Source organism: Schistocerca gregaria, chromosome 4, assembly GCF_023897955.1.
Source record: "Schistocerca gregaria isolate iqSchGreg1 chromosome 4, iqSchGreg1.2, whole genome shotgun sequence".
In the NCBI taxonomy this organism is placed as follows: Eukaryota; Metazoa; Arthropoda; class Insecta; order Orthoptera; family Acrididae; genus Schistocerca; species Schistocerca gregaria.
In genome coordinates this window covers 152664009-152679005 of record NC_064923.1, presented here as the reverse complement: position 1 = coordinate 152679005, position 14997 = coordinate 152664009, and positions in this window count along the sequence as shown.

Genomic DNA, 14997 nt, shown 5'->3' with positions numbered 1-14997 from the left:
TACGACCGAGACACACAGGGCCAACACCCGGCATCATGGTGTGGGGAGCGATCTCCTACACTGGCCCTACACCTCTGGTGATCGTCGAGGGGACACTGAATAGTGCACGGTACATCCAAACCGTCATCGAACCCATCGTTCTACCATTCCTAGACCGGCAAGGGAACTTGCTGTTCCAACAGGACAATGCACGTCCGCATGTATCCCCCAACGTGCTCTAGAAGGTGTAAGTCAACTACCCTGGCCAGCAAGATCTCCGGATCTGTCCTCCATTGAGCATGTTTGGGACTGGATGAAGCGTCGTCTCACGCGGTCTGCACGTCCAGCACGAACGCTGGTCCAACTGAGGCGCCAGGTGGAAATGGCATGGCAAGCCGTTCCACAGGACTACATCCAGCATCTCTACGATCGTCTCCTTGGAAGAATAGCAGCCTGCATTGCTGCGAAAGGTGGATATACACTGTACTGGTGCGGACATTGTGCATGCTCTGTTGCCTGTGTCTATGTGCCTGTGGTTCTGTCAGTGTGATCATGTGATGTATCTGACCCCAGGAATGTGTCAATAAAGTTTCCCCTTCCTGGGACAATGAATTCACGGTGTTCTTATTTCAATTTCCATGAGTGTATTTACTGGGAACATGAATACCTAGTATGGGCCAATGGATTTTATTAGCATTTCTGTAGCCATGGTTTGGGTCTAAAGCATAGTAACGAATAATATCCAGATATCCCAACTGCAGCTCGAACATCATAAATAGAAAACAAGAGAAATCATTTGAGCAGCTCTACTCATCAGTATCTGTAATAGGAATTTTTGCCTTAAGGAAACCTGAAATGAAAAACTTATTCACTGGAAGTCATTCAATTCCTTGGCAGCTTCAGATGCTGTCAATACGATGAAAAAATAATATTCATTATACACTTTAAAACAGTTTTCATTATGAATGCTTCATTTGGACCACCTCAACCATTGTTGTTGTTGTCGTGGTTGGTGTCTGCTTGATGCATCTCTCCACGCTAATCTATCCTGCGCAGGCTCCTTCATCTCCCAGTACCTACTGCAACCTACATCCTTCTGAATCTGCTTAGTGTATTCATCTCTTTGTCTCCCTCTACGATTTTTACCCTCCACGCTGCCCTCCAATGCTAAATTTGTGATCCCTTGATGAATCAGGACATATCCTACCAACCGATCCCTTCTTCTAGTCAAGTTGTGCCACAAACTTCTCTTCTCCACAATCCTATTCAATAACTCCTCATTAGTTACGTGATCTATCCACCTTATCTTCAACATTCTTCTGTAGCACCACATTTAGAAAGCTTCTAATCTCTTCTTGTCCAAACTAGTTATCGTCCATGTTTCACTTCCATACATGGCTACACTCCATACAAATACTTTCAGAAACGACTTCCTGACACTTAGATCTATACTTGATGATAACTAATTTCTCTTCTTCAGAAACGCTTTCCTTGCCATTGCCAGTCTACATTTTATATCGTCTCTACTTCGACCATCATCAGTTATTTTGCTCCCCAAATAGCAAAACTCCTTTACTACTTTAAGTGACTCATTTCCTAATCTAATTCCCTCAGCGTCACCCGACTTCATTTGACTACATTCCATTATCTTCGTTTTACTTTTGTTGATGTTCATCTTATATCCTCCTTTCAAGACTCTGTCCATTCCGTTCAACTGCTCTTCCAAGTCCTTTGCTGTCTCTGACAGAATTACAATATTATCGGCGAACCTGAAAGTTTTTATTTCTTCTCCATGGATATTAATAGCTACTCCAAATTTTTCTTTTGTTTCCTTTACTGCTTGCACAATATACAGATTGAATAACATCGGGGAGAGACTACAACCCTGTCTCACTCCCTTCCCAACCACTACTTCCCTTTCATGCCCCTCGACTCTTATAACTGCCAACTGGTTTCTGTACAAATTGTAAATAGCCTTTCGCTCCCTGTAATTTACCCCTGCGACCTTTAGAATTTGAAAGAGAGTATTCCAGTCAACATAGTCAAAAGCTTTCTCTAAGTCTACAAATGCTAGAAACGCAGGATTGTCTTTCCTTAATCTTTCTTCTAAGATAACTCGTAGGGTCAGTATTGCCTCACGTGTTCCAACATTTCTACGGAATCCAAACTGATCTTCCCCGAGGTCGGCTTCTACCAGTTTTTCCATTCGTCTGTAAAGAATTCGCGTTAGTATTTTGCAGCTGTGGCTTATTAAACTGATAGTTCGGTAATTTTCACATCTGTTAGTACCTGCTTTCTTTGCGATTGGAATTATTATATTCTTCTTGAAGCCTGAAGGTATTTCGCCTGTCTCGTACATCTTGCTCACCTTATGGTAGAGTTTTGTCAGAACTGGCTTTCCCAAGGCCATCAGTAGTTCTAATGGAATGTTGTCTACTCCCGGGGCCTTGTTTCGACTCAGGTCTTTCATTGCTCTGTCAAACGCTTCACTCAGTATTGTATCTCCCATTTCATCTTCATCTACATCCTCTTCCATTTCCATAATATTGTCCTCAAGTACATAGCCCTTGTATAGACGCCCTATATACTCCTTCCACCTTTCTGCTTTCCCCTCTTTGCTTGGAACTGAGTTTCCATCTGAGCTCTTAATATTCATACAAGTAGCTCTCTTTTCTCCAAAGGTCTCTTTAATTTTCCTGTAAGCTGTATCTATCTTACCCCTAGTGAGATAAGCCTCTATATCCATACATTTGCCCTCTAGCCATCCCTGCTTAGCCATTTTGCACTTCCTGTCGATCTCATTTTTGAGACCTTTGTATTCCTTTTTGCCTGCTTCATTTACCGCATTTTTATATTTTCTCCTTTCGTCAGTTAAATTCAATATCTCTTCTGTTACCCAAGGATATCTACTAGCCCTCGTCTTTTTACCTATTTGATCATCTGCTGCCTTCACTACTTCATCCCTCAAAGCTACCCATTCTTTTTCTAATGTATTTCTTTCCCCCATTCATTTTTTTGTTTTGGGTTTGGGGCGCAAAACTGCTATGGTCATATGCGCCCGGTCTCTGACATAGGAAACGGTAAAAAACGAAAATGGAAAGCAGCAGCAACGGGGACGTAACTCAGAAAATTGGAGAAACTAAAAGCAGAAGAAAAGCACTTATAAACTCAAGAACGCGATCGGTCGAGCTCGTGTCATCTGATAAAATGGACGATATATCAGGCGACAGCTGTAGACAGGCGCGTAACGGAGTATAATAGTGGCACTCAATTAAAAGGTATCTTACCGTCCACAGTTGAGAGCAGTGGGGACAGAGTGGGGGATGATCGCCGCTTAAAAGATGTCGATGGCTAAAAAGACAGTGCCCTATCCGGAGTCTAGTTGAAATTACCTTCTCCCGACGACGCGTTCGGGAGGAAGAGGTCCAGGCACAGGGAGGAGCTTTCATGTCCCGCAATTTATTATGGGGAAGTGTTGACAAATGTGCGTGCCATAAAAGAACAACACGACGACATAAAACGCTCCGTAGATCGGCAAAGGGAATCGATCGAATAGATGGCCGAAGAAGAGAGACTGCAGCCTTGGCCGCTGTATCGGCCGCCTCATTTCCACAGATACCAACGTGTCCTGGGAGCCAGAGGAACGCCGCCGAGACGCCCCCTCCAAGTGGAGCAAGCGCAGGCAGTCCTGAATCCGGTGGACCAGAGGGTGGACAGGGTAGAGAGCTTGGAGACTGTGGAGAGATATGAGAGAATCTGAACAGATAACTTACTGTATCCGCTGATGGCGGCGGATGTATTGGACAGCCTGGAGAACAGCGTAAAGCTCCGCAGTATGAACCGAACACTGGTCGGGAAGCCGAAATAGATTTGGGGTGTCGCCAACAATGTAGGCACTCCCTACACCTAACGATGTTTTCGAGCCATCAGTGTAAATAAATGTGGCTTCCTTCATTTGTGCACATAGAGCAGCAAATGCCCGACGAAAACAAGTGAAGGGGTACCATCCTTGGGAAATTGACAAAGGTCACGGAGCAGGCAGATCCGGGGACGGAGCCATGGCGGTGCTTTAACCCAAGGTGTCCAGAAGGTTTTAGGAAAGCGGAAGGAAAGAGAATGGAGCAGTTGACGGAAGAGGACCCCCGGTGGTAGGAGGGAGGAAGGGCGGCCTACATAACCTACATCGAAGGAGGCGTCGAGAAAAATGTCATGGGTCGGATTAGCAGGCATGGAAGACAGATGGCTAGCATAACGACTCAGAAGGACAGCTCGCCGGTTGGACAGCGGAGGTTCGGCAGTCTCAGCATAAAGGCTTTCCACAGGGCTAGTGTAAAAAGCTCCAGACACAGAACGTAATCCACGGTGGTGGATAGAGTCGAGACGCCGAAGAATAGACGGCCGAGCACAGGAGTAAACTCTGTTTCCATAGTCCAATTTCGAGCGCACTAAGACGCGATAGAGGCGGAGAAGGCCCACTCGGTCCGCTCCCCAGGAGGTACCATTCAGGACACGGAGGGTGTTGAGGGATCGCAGACAGCGCGCCGAAAGATAGGAAACGTGGGAGGACCAGCACAGTTTTCTGTCAAACACAAGACCCAAGAATTTAGCGACGTCCGAAAACGGTAGGTTGACAGGTCCTAGATGTAAGGAGGGTGGAAGAAACTCCTTACGTCGCCAAAAATTAACACAAACGGTCTTACTGGGAGAAAAACGGAAGCCGGTTTCGAGGCTCCAAGTGTGGAGGCGATCGAGACAGCCTTGAAGACGTCGTTCAAGAAGTCTGGTCCGTTGAGAGCAGTAGTAGATCGCAAAATCGTCGACAAAGAGGAAGCCCGAGACATCAGGAAGGAGACAATCCATAATCGGATTTGTGGCAATGGCAAACAGGACAACACTCAGCATGGAGCCCTGGGGTACCCCGTTTTCTTGGGAGAAAGTACGGGAGAGAGTGGTGTTCATCCGCACTCTAAATATGCGCCCTGCCATAAAGTCGCGTAGAAAAAGGGGCAGCCGACCTCGAAAGCCCCAAGAGAACAATGTGCAGAAGATGCCTGTCCTCCAACAGGTATCGTATGCTCTCTCCAGATCAAAAAATATTGCTACTTTTTGGCGTTTCCGGAGAAAATTGTTCATGATATAAGTGGAGAGAGCAACAAGATGGCCAAATGCAGAACGGCAATTCACCATCATCTCCAAAACCTTACATACACTACTCGTGAGAGAGATGGGGCGATAGCTAGAGAGGAGATGTTTGCCCTTTTCAGGTTTCGGAACAGGAACGACGATAGCTTCCCGCCATCGTCTGGGAAAAGTACTGTCGGTCCAAATTCGATTATAAAGGCGAAGGAGGTAACGCAGACTATGGGTTGATAAATGCAGCAACAGTTGGATGTGGATACCATCTGGTCCTGGGGCGGAAGAGCGAGAAGAAGAGAGTGCATGTTGGAGTTCCCGCGTGGAGAAAACAGTATTATAGCTTTCGCGATTTTGAGAGGAGAAAGCAAGAGGTTGTACTTCCGATGCACGTTTCTTCCGGAGAAACGCTGGCGGGTAATTTGAAGAGCTCGAAATCTCAGCAAAGTGTTGACCCAATGAGTTAGAAATTGCGACGGGGTCCACTACTGTATCATGCGCGGCAGTGAGCCCAGAGGCCGGGGAGAAACTAGGTGTGCCTGATAACCGTCGAATCCTACTCCAAACTTCCGAGGAGGGAGTGAAGGTGTTAAATGAGCTAGTAAAGAATTTCCAGATTGCCTTCTTGCTATCGCGGATGACGTGACGGCAGCGCGCACGGAACTGCTTATAGCGGATACAGTTGGCCAAAGTAGGATGGTGGCGGAAAACACGAAGGGCACGTCGCCGCTCACGTATTGCGTCACGGCATGCCTCGTTCCACCAAGGAACTGGGGGGCGACGGGGCAATTCGGAGGTGCGAGGTATTGAACGTTCCGCAGCTGTAAGAATAACGTCTGTAATATGTGTGACCTCATCGTCGACGCTAGGAAAGTAACGGTCATCGAATGTCGTTAGAGACAAAAAAAGTGTCCAATCGGCTTGGGCAAACTTCCAGCGTCGCGGGCGCATATATGGCACTTGAGGCTGCAGTCTAAGGACACACGGAAAGTGGTCACTCGAGTGTGTATCATCAAGGGCGAACCATTCGAAGCGCCGAGATAGCGGAACAGTACCGACCGAAAGGTCCAAATGAGAGAAAGTTGTCGTGGAGGCAGACAAAAATGTGGGGTCCCCAGTGTTGAGGCAAACTAGATCCGCTTGGGGAAGACGTCTAGTGAGCCACGCTGATAAGGATCTGGAGATCCCCAAAGCGGGTGGTGGGCATTGAAGTCCCCAACCAGCAAAAAGGCGGGTGGAAGCTGACCAAGAAGATGAAGGAGATCAGCTCGTGCCATTGGTGTGGACGATGGAATGTGTACAGTACAAAGAAAAAAGGTATATCCAGAAAGGGAAAGACGGACAGCGACAGCTTAGAAGGAAGTGTTTAAGGGGATTGGGTGATAATGGAGAGTATCATGGAGAAGAATCATGAGTCCTTCATGTGCTGAAGTGCCTTCAACAGAGGGGAGATCAAATCGGACGGACTAAAAATTGGGGAGAACAAAGCGGTCGTGGGGACGCAGCTTTGTTTCCTGAAGACAGAAGATGAACGGCGAGTAGGATCGTAAGAGGATCGACAATTCATCCCGATTGTCTCGAATGCCGCGGATATTCCAGTGGATAATGGACATTGGGTGAACAGAAAATGGAGTAATGTGACCAAGGGTGCCGTCGTCAACTCAACGACTGCACAGAGCTTGCGACCGACAGCATGGAATAGCATTCAGCCGAAGGCAGAAGATCCTGATCCACAGGTTGTTAAGGAGCAGCTCCAGCCACCAGCGATCGGCCGGTTGATCGGCGGCCAGCAGTGCGCCTCGGCGACACAGAAGACGGCTGAGGGCTATTACCGCCATTTGGTGCTGTAGATGAGACACGGCCTGGCAGAGAAGGAGATGAACTGGGTTTCTTATTAGCCTTCTTGGAAACATGATGTTTAGATGAAGGAGGAACCGATGGTTGTGAAGTTGGGGTACGTAAAAAATTTTCAAGAGTATGTTCGAAGTCTTGGTGTCTGACTTGTGGGCTCGAGATTTAGCAGAAGCCGCTAAAGGGTGAGCCATAGAGTAGGTAGGCGAAAGTGGGGAGGTTGAACGGGAGATCTCTGCGCTGGCCGATCTGACGAGCGTAGCACTAAAGGTGAGGCCACACGTCTGCGTGGCCGCCTCCTTTGTTGGCCGAGGAGGGGCAAGAACAGTGCTGTATTTTACTGTCTGAGGCACGGTGGGCTGTCGACTGGCGAATAATTTTCGAACAGCAAAGGTCGCACCTTTTCCTTCACTCTGATTTCCTGAATGAGCTTTTCGTCTTTAAAAATGGGGCAATCTCTAGAGGAAGCAGCGTGGTCACCCATACAGTTGATGCAACGAGGGGATGGAGGTGGACAAGCACCCTCATGGGCATCCTTGCCACACGTAACACATTTGGCCGCGTTGGAACAGGACTGGCTGGTGTGATTGAACCGCTGACACAGATATCAACGCGTAGGGTTTGGGATGTAAGGGCGAACGGAAATGATCTCATAGCCTCCTTTGATTTTCGATGGGAGTTGAACTTTGTCAAATGTCAAGAAGACAGTACGGGTTGGAATGATGTTCGTGTCAACCCTTTTTATGACTCTATGAACAGCCGTTACGAGCTGGTCAGACAGATAGTGTTGAGTTTCCTCGTCGGACAATCCGTCGAGGGAGCTTGTATAAACGACCCCACGTGATGAATTTAAAGTACGGTGCGGTTCCACCCGGACAGGGAAGGTTTGTAGCAGCGAAGAACGAAGCAATTTTTGTGCCTGGATGGCACTGACTGTTTCTAACAACAAGGTGCCATTTCGTAATCTGGAACAAGACTTTACAGGACCTGCAATTGCGTCGACACCTTTCTGAATAATGAAAGGGTTGAACGTGGAGAAATCGTGACCTTCGTCAGACCGAGAAACAACAAGGAACTGTGGCAACGATGGAAGGACTGTCTGTGGCTGAGACTCAGTGAACTTACGCTTAAGCAAACTGTGCAGGAAAATGTTTGGCAATAACCGAAAAATATGACTCAAAAGCCACGAAGAAAATTAAACAAGTGTATAGTTGCAGGGCAAGTTCGACTCCAGCTTCTGATAACATAAAAGAAGATATATTTGTGATGATAATGTAAAACAAGAAGGGATATGTACCGATACTAATGTCTCGAATGTGTCATTCTTAAGAAAAATTGTCATTCTTTCTATAAAAACTAAAGGGATAAAAAGTTTGTCTACTCGTAATAATTACAATATTATGGCTGGTGATGCTTCGTCAATGTAAGTGAAAGGTGGTTGATGAATGAACTTTTAAATTTTCAGATAACTTAACACAGAGACGAGTCGAAGTAAGAAAAAGAGGTGAGTGTAAATGGAATTTCTATAAGGTTCCTCACATTTGGCACTTTTGCTTGTAGTTCATTTTCCGATTGCTTCACGTTAACAAAGCCATTAGGCTATCAGAACATTCGCATGAGAGTTATCGGAGTCTAATGGTTAAAACATACTGCTAAGGTAAATATTACGAAACTTCCGTCCGAATCTGACTCGATGGACATTAATAACGTAATTTTATTTAATCTTGGAGGTTACTGGAAAGGCTTTTTAACGCTCTGAAGATAGATACTGTGCACAACACCTTTTCTCCTGATGCAATTGACCATTAGATCCCGCTTACATAAAAAGTTGAGGGCCACCTAAATAGGTCAAACCAGAGGGACAAATATACAAGGAGCCTAGACACCTCACTCTTTATATCGCCGTGAAATAACCCGAAAAAATTGAGCATTGGTGGGGCAACAAATTTAGATGAAATGAGTTTGATGAAATAAATTAACAGTTCCGGGAACAGACACAAATCATTGTTTCCGTAAGTATTCCCGTTTTGAAATCGCCCCTTCATCACTAACAAACGCCAAATATGTATCACTGAAGATCTCTCCGAGTCGTTTTAGAAACTTATTTTGATATTTCAAAGTGGCAGTGGAATCAGTCCGCCATCCGATACTATCGTCATTGCAGTCTTTGTGCGATGCAGTGTGTGATCTCACTACATAACACAACTATAACGTTATCGGAAAAATTTGTAATCGGATGGCAGCGCGGGATTCACCGAGCGGTCTAGGGCGCTGCAGTCATGGACTGTGCGGCTGCTCCCGGCGGAGGTTCGAGTCCGCCCTCGGGCATGGATGTGTGTGTTTGTCCTTAGAATAATTTAGGTTAACTAGTGTGTAAGCTTAGGGACTAATGACCTTAGGAGTTAAATCCCGTAAGATTTCACTCACATTTGAACATTTTTTTGTAATCGGAGGCGATCAGCTTCTCTTCCCTTGATAACAACGAAGTCTTTACATAAGTCTTTCCAGTCTGGCCTCCATCCGCGAGGCGAGGATAAATAAGTGATTAGCTTTATAACAACTTCATCTCTGTAGCAGTCGAATTGCCTACAAGGAAAGAAAGTGACATCAATTTTATCTTTTGCGGCAACACTCAATAGATTCCGAGAAAATGACGAAGTTTTGATGCTACTTCATCAGTTCGCGTGTGTGGCCACAAACCAAGTGAATTGGTAGCATAATTGGTTAGAACATACTTTCGAGCTTTTGCGCTCCGTAGTCTGATCCAATCCTATGTCTTTTTTATTCTTGTTTTCTTGTAGCCGAGGTATGTGACATCAATATTTTTTTTGACATTGGGAAATACAAAGTAATTATTGACAAAAGAATAGAACATTTCAAAACTTATCAAAAATAGGTTTTATCATCACATATCTTATGTAACTTCATATAATGAAGAGTAACTGAAAATGAAAAGTATATAGATCCTAGTATTTCAATGTTTGCTTTAACTTTTTGCTTTTGTACTTCAAGAGACGCCACAGCATTCCTGAGATGAATATATATTACCAGAGAATTCAAAGCATAAAAACCCTATGCACCATAAGCAACGTGTGAGAGCACATATAAGACTCATATTTTTTTGTGAATATTAGTAGGAAAACCAACATCGCGATTGGGAAATTATTTCTCAGTAACTCAATTTCTTATGAAATTGCTGGAAACTAATTGATATTATGTGAAGAATGGAAGAGGTGCATGTTTCCAATTCAGTATTTGAAATTTGTGAATTATCATTCACAACATTGTCTTAAAATATAACAAAAGCTTTTTGTAATTTTCAAGTAATATCATATCTTGATGCACTATGCCCTATATATTAAGCTCCCTCTTCCTCTTACATGATATTTTAATTCCCTTGTTTATCCTTGGCTTACTTGGATTTTAAAGAATTTTTTGTGTAACTTTTTAGGAAAGCTACTTTCAAATATTTACACAAATTTACTTTGAAATGAATTGAACTTTATATTAATATTGGTTTGTCTGAAGCTGCCATAGGGGTGTAATGTCTATTGTTATTTTCCGTGACTTGTGCATCATGATCGGATAGTCCATTAGCTTCTGGGTAGATATTGCTTTAATCTGAGCTCTATCTATAAAAATGTTATCAATCAGGGCCCTACTATCTTGCTACATGTGATCTGGAAATCGAACCAGTGAAATTAGATTCAAACATCCAAATAGTTTCCAGGTCCAAATCTTTTAGAAATCTACATGTAAATTTCCACTATCTACGAACTGTTTCATCTGGCCTTATAGATAGCTAAATAATAAATCTAGATTTCTCATAAATAAGTCAGAGTTTCCTAGAGGGGATGTTTAGACTGTTAAAATTACAAGAAAAGTGTTCTGCAGTAACAAGTCACATGAACTTCCCTCTAGATTCTTATCGCACAATAACTGCTTGTATCAATATTTAAACTTTTAAATACGTTGCAGCTATTAAATACGTTGCAACTTTTAAATACGTTGCATCTTTTAAATACGCTGCAACTTCTCCTTTTCTCATCTTTCTTTCAAGAAAATAATGCTAGTTTATAATACCTTACATTTAACTATTCTATCGCTGTGGTTATCTGATGTTCAAAGAGACTCAGAACATCTGTAACTTCGGAATTTTCACAAGTTGTAAAAGTAAGAGAGGTTTATATACCTACTCTTTCAGGCACCTAATGTTTTGGTGAACCGAACTAATTTTATTTTTCTGAAAACTGTGACATGTTTTACGGTCCTGTTTAGTTCTAACTTTTTTCCATGTCTTCTATCTGCAACCTGACTCTACCCTACAGAAAGTGATTCTCTCTGATTCCAGTAACCACGGGGGTTTCGCCTTGCATGTTTGTTGCCCCCTTACATTTTCTGCAAGATGCTCACCTAATCTGTTCTTCCAGCTCCTATTCAGCTGCAGGCCATGGTTTCTCTATCCCGTCTCCCAGTAGCAGCAAGAGGTACATGTATGGTATGTTGCTTCCGTCGAAAGCAATCCACTCAGTTATTCGTTTACATTGGTGAGAGCTGTGTCAACAGGGAGCTCGACATGACGCTGGAAAACCTCCACAGACTCCACACTTGTGTATACTGTTGCTACACCTATTTCCTCCAGGTCACCTTTAATATTAGACTTGTGTATAAGTTAAAGTGTATAAGTTTTGCATGTTGTTAATCCGATTGCTGTGGGTTTATTTGTAGACTGTCATTTTTTGTATGTAGTTCGTTGTTGCTATTTGAGTTTATATAATTTCATTTTGTCACTTGGAGATGGTCATTGAAACAGTGGACGCTAGAAAATGGAGTGCTAAGTGGAGAAATCGGAAATTTTTCGACATATCCTTCTGTTTGATTTAAATAGATGGGTGACAGCAGCAGAGGCAGCTAGGAGCATTTGCGCCGTGTATGTGGATAATGCCATTGGCCAGAGCACGGATAAAAATGGTTTTTCTCGTTGTAAGGAGGATCTTTTTGACATTAGTGACTCTCCACGTTCAAGAAGACCTTCAGGACTTGATGAAGATTGTTTAAAGGCATTAATCAACATTGATTCACGTCAGTGTACTCGAGAACTAGCAAATGGATGAACTGTGATCACCCGCCATCTTGCAACATTTTCATACAGTGGGGAAACTTCAAAAGTCGGGTGTGTGGGTACCACATGCCATAAGCCAAAATCACAAAAATCTGTGGGTGGCCTTGCGTGCATCTCTGCTTGTTGGTCATCAATAGGCTGGCGTGCCACAGGGGATTGTTATGGTACCATTGCTTTTCATAATATGTATAAATGACCGGAAGTTCCGTGCGGCTTTTCGCAGATGATGCTGTAGTATACAGAGAAGTTGCAGTATTAGAAAATTGCGGCGAAATGCAGGAAGATCTACAGCGGATAGGTATTTGGTGCAGGGAGTGGCAACTGACCCTTAACATAGACAAATGTAATGTATTGCGAATATATAGGAAGAAGGATCCTTTATTGTATGGTTATATGATAGCGAAACTGGTAGCAGTTACTTCTGTAAAATATCTGGGAGTACGCGTACGGAACGATTTGAAGTGGAATGATCATATAAAATTAATTGTTGAGATTCATTGATAGAGTCCTTAGAAAATGTAGTCCATCAACAAAGGAGGGGGCTTCCAAACACTCGATCGACCTATAATTGAGTATTGCTCATCAGTGTGGGATGCGTACCAGGTCGGATTGCCAGAGAAGATAGAGAAGATCCAAAGAACAGCGGCGCATTTCGTAACAGGGGTATTTGGTAAGCGTGATAGCGTTACGGAGATGTTTAGCAAACTCGAGTGGTAGACTCTGCAAGAGAGGCGTTCTGCATCGCGGTGTAGCTTGCTGTCCAGGTTTCGAGAGGGAGCGTTTCTGGATGAGGTATCGAATATATTGCTTCCCCCTATTTACACCTCCCGAGGAGATCACGAATGTAAAATCAGAGAGAGTCGAGCGCGCACGGAGGCTTTCCGGCAGTCGTTCTTCCTGCGAACCATACGCGACTGGAACAGGAAAAGGAGGTAATGACAGTGGCACGCAAAGTGCCCTCCGCCACACACCGTAGGGTGCCTTGCGGAGTATAAATGTAGATGTAGATGTATGCTAATATAAGGAAAATAAAGGAGTGTTTGAGCCCAAACAAAGCAGCAACTACCCTTAGAAAGACCTGCACGCGTCCACAAACGATATGTTACGTATCTAGTGGAACAGCGACTGTGTGGAGTACTACGAATTACTTTCCCGAGGTGTAAACACCACTGCTGACATTTATAGTCAACAACTCAGACATCTTGCAGACGCAATCCAAGACCAACGACCAGGAAGACTGCGTAAAGTGATGCTAGACCACGATAACGCCCGCCCGCATCCTGCAAGAGTAACAAAAAACACGATACAGTAGTTGGGTTGGCAAGTCATCCCGCAGTCGCCTAATTCAACTGATCTCGCGCCCCGGGTTCGATTCCCGGTGGGGTCAGGGATTTTCTCTGCCTCGTGATGACTGGGTGTTGTGTGATGTCCTTAGGTTAGTTAGGTTTAAGTAGTTCTAAGTTCTAGGGGACTGATGACCTTAGCTGTTAAGTCACATAGTGCTCAGAGCCATTTTTGATCTCGCGCCCTCAGACGACCTTCGTTTCCGCTCTCTGTCGAAGAATCAACAGGGAACTTCCCTTCTGGAAGAAAATACTCTCCGAACATGGCTAGACGTGTTTTTCATTTCAAAACCACCTGATTTGTACAGTCACGGAACAGAAAAGTTACCCCAGTGTTGGCAGACTGTGTAAATAGTGAAGGAGAATATATTATTGGTGATTACATCTCCATTACGTCTCTCTGTTGTGTTTATTAAGCTTGTGGAGAAACGTTACGAACTTATACACCATCCTAATATTGCAATCTAATTTGCTAGCCATGCTGTACCGGACTCTGCTTGATATAAGTGCCTGATCCTGTAGATCAAAATCTATGCACAAAATCTCTGTATTCCGCATGATCTGGCTGACATTGGCATTAGATTAAATAATGCTTGTGACCTCGTATTCTACGCCTCGTATTCTATAATTTCTTGTCCTGCTGTATTTGACCTACATCGTTTCTGTGACTACTTTCTAGGAACTGCATTGTTTTCTTGCTGTTTGACCTTTCTACCGACCTAACCTGTGAGCCTATTTCACTTTACTTTGCTCAAAAACTGGTTGAGGCTCTGCACATATTTCAGGTAAAAATTCAAACTGATTGCGAACTGGAATATGAAATGTGACATCTGAGTTTTGCCCCTTTCTATATTAACTGTCACATTTTCTCAGCTCCGGTTTTCTCTTGCCCCAGCCATGGTGGCCAAGCGGTTCTAGGCGCTTCAAAAAATGACTCTGAGCACTATGGGACTTAACAGCTGAGGTCATCAGTCCCGTAGAACTTAGAACTACTTAAACCTAACTAATCTAAGGACATCACACACACCCATGCCAGAGGCAGGATTCGAACCTGCGACCGCGCTGCTGCTACGATGGCAGGTTTGAATCCTGACCCTGGCATGGATGTGTGTGATGTCCTTAGGTTAGTTAGGTTTAAGTAGTTCTAAGTTCTAGGGGACTGATGACCTCAGCTGTTAAGTCCCATCGTGCTCAGAGCCATTTGAACCATTTGACCCATTTATAATTCTCCCTGAGAGCACAAATCTTTCTTCCCGTTGCACGATTCTCTCGACTACATAATCTACAGCCCCATTGGACAGTCTCAACTGATACTATGCCAGCTTCTCCACTGTAGTCAACCCAAGTAAACATCAGCTCACATTGCGACAGGTTTCTCCCGTATTACTCAACCTGCGGCGTTATCCACATCAGTCACACATAATGCTACTGTAATAGTAAACTAAAAGGCAATGACACATACATACACCACAATGAAGTAAGTATTAATGAAAACTTATATTTCTGTGACTTGCACAGCTAAATTATAGGTGGCAGGCAAATGTAAAATACAAGAATATGAACATGACC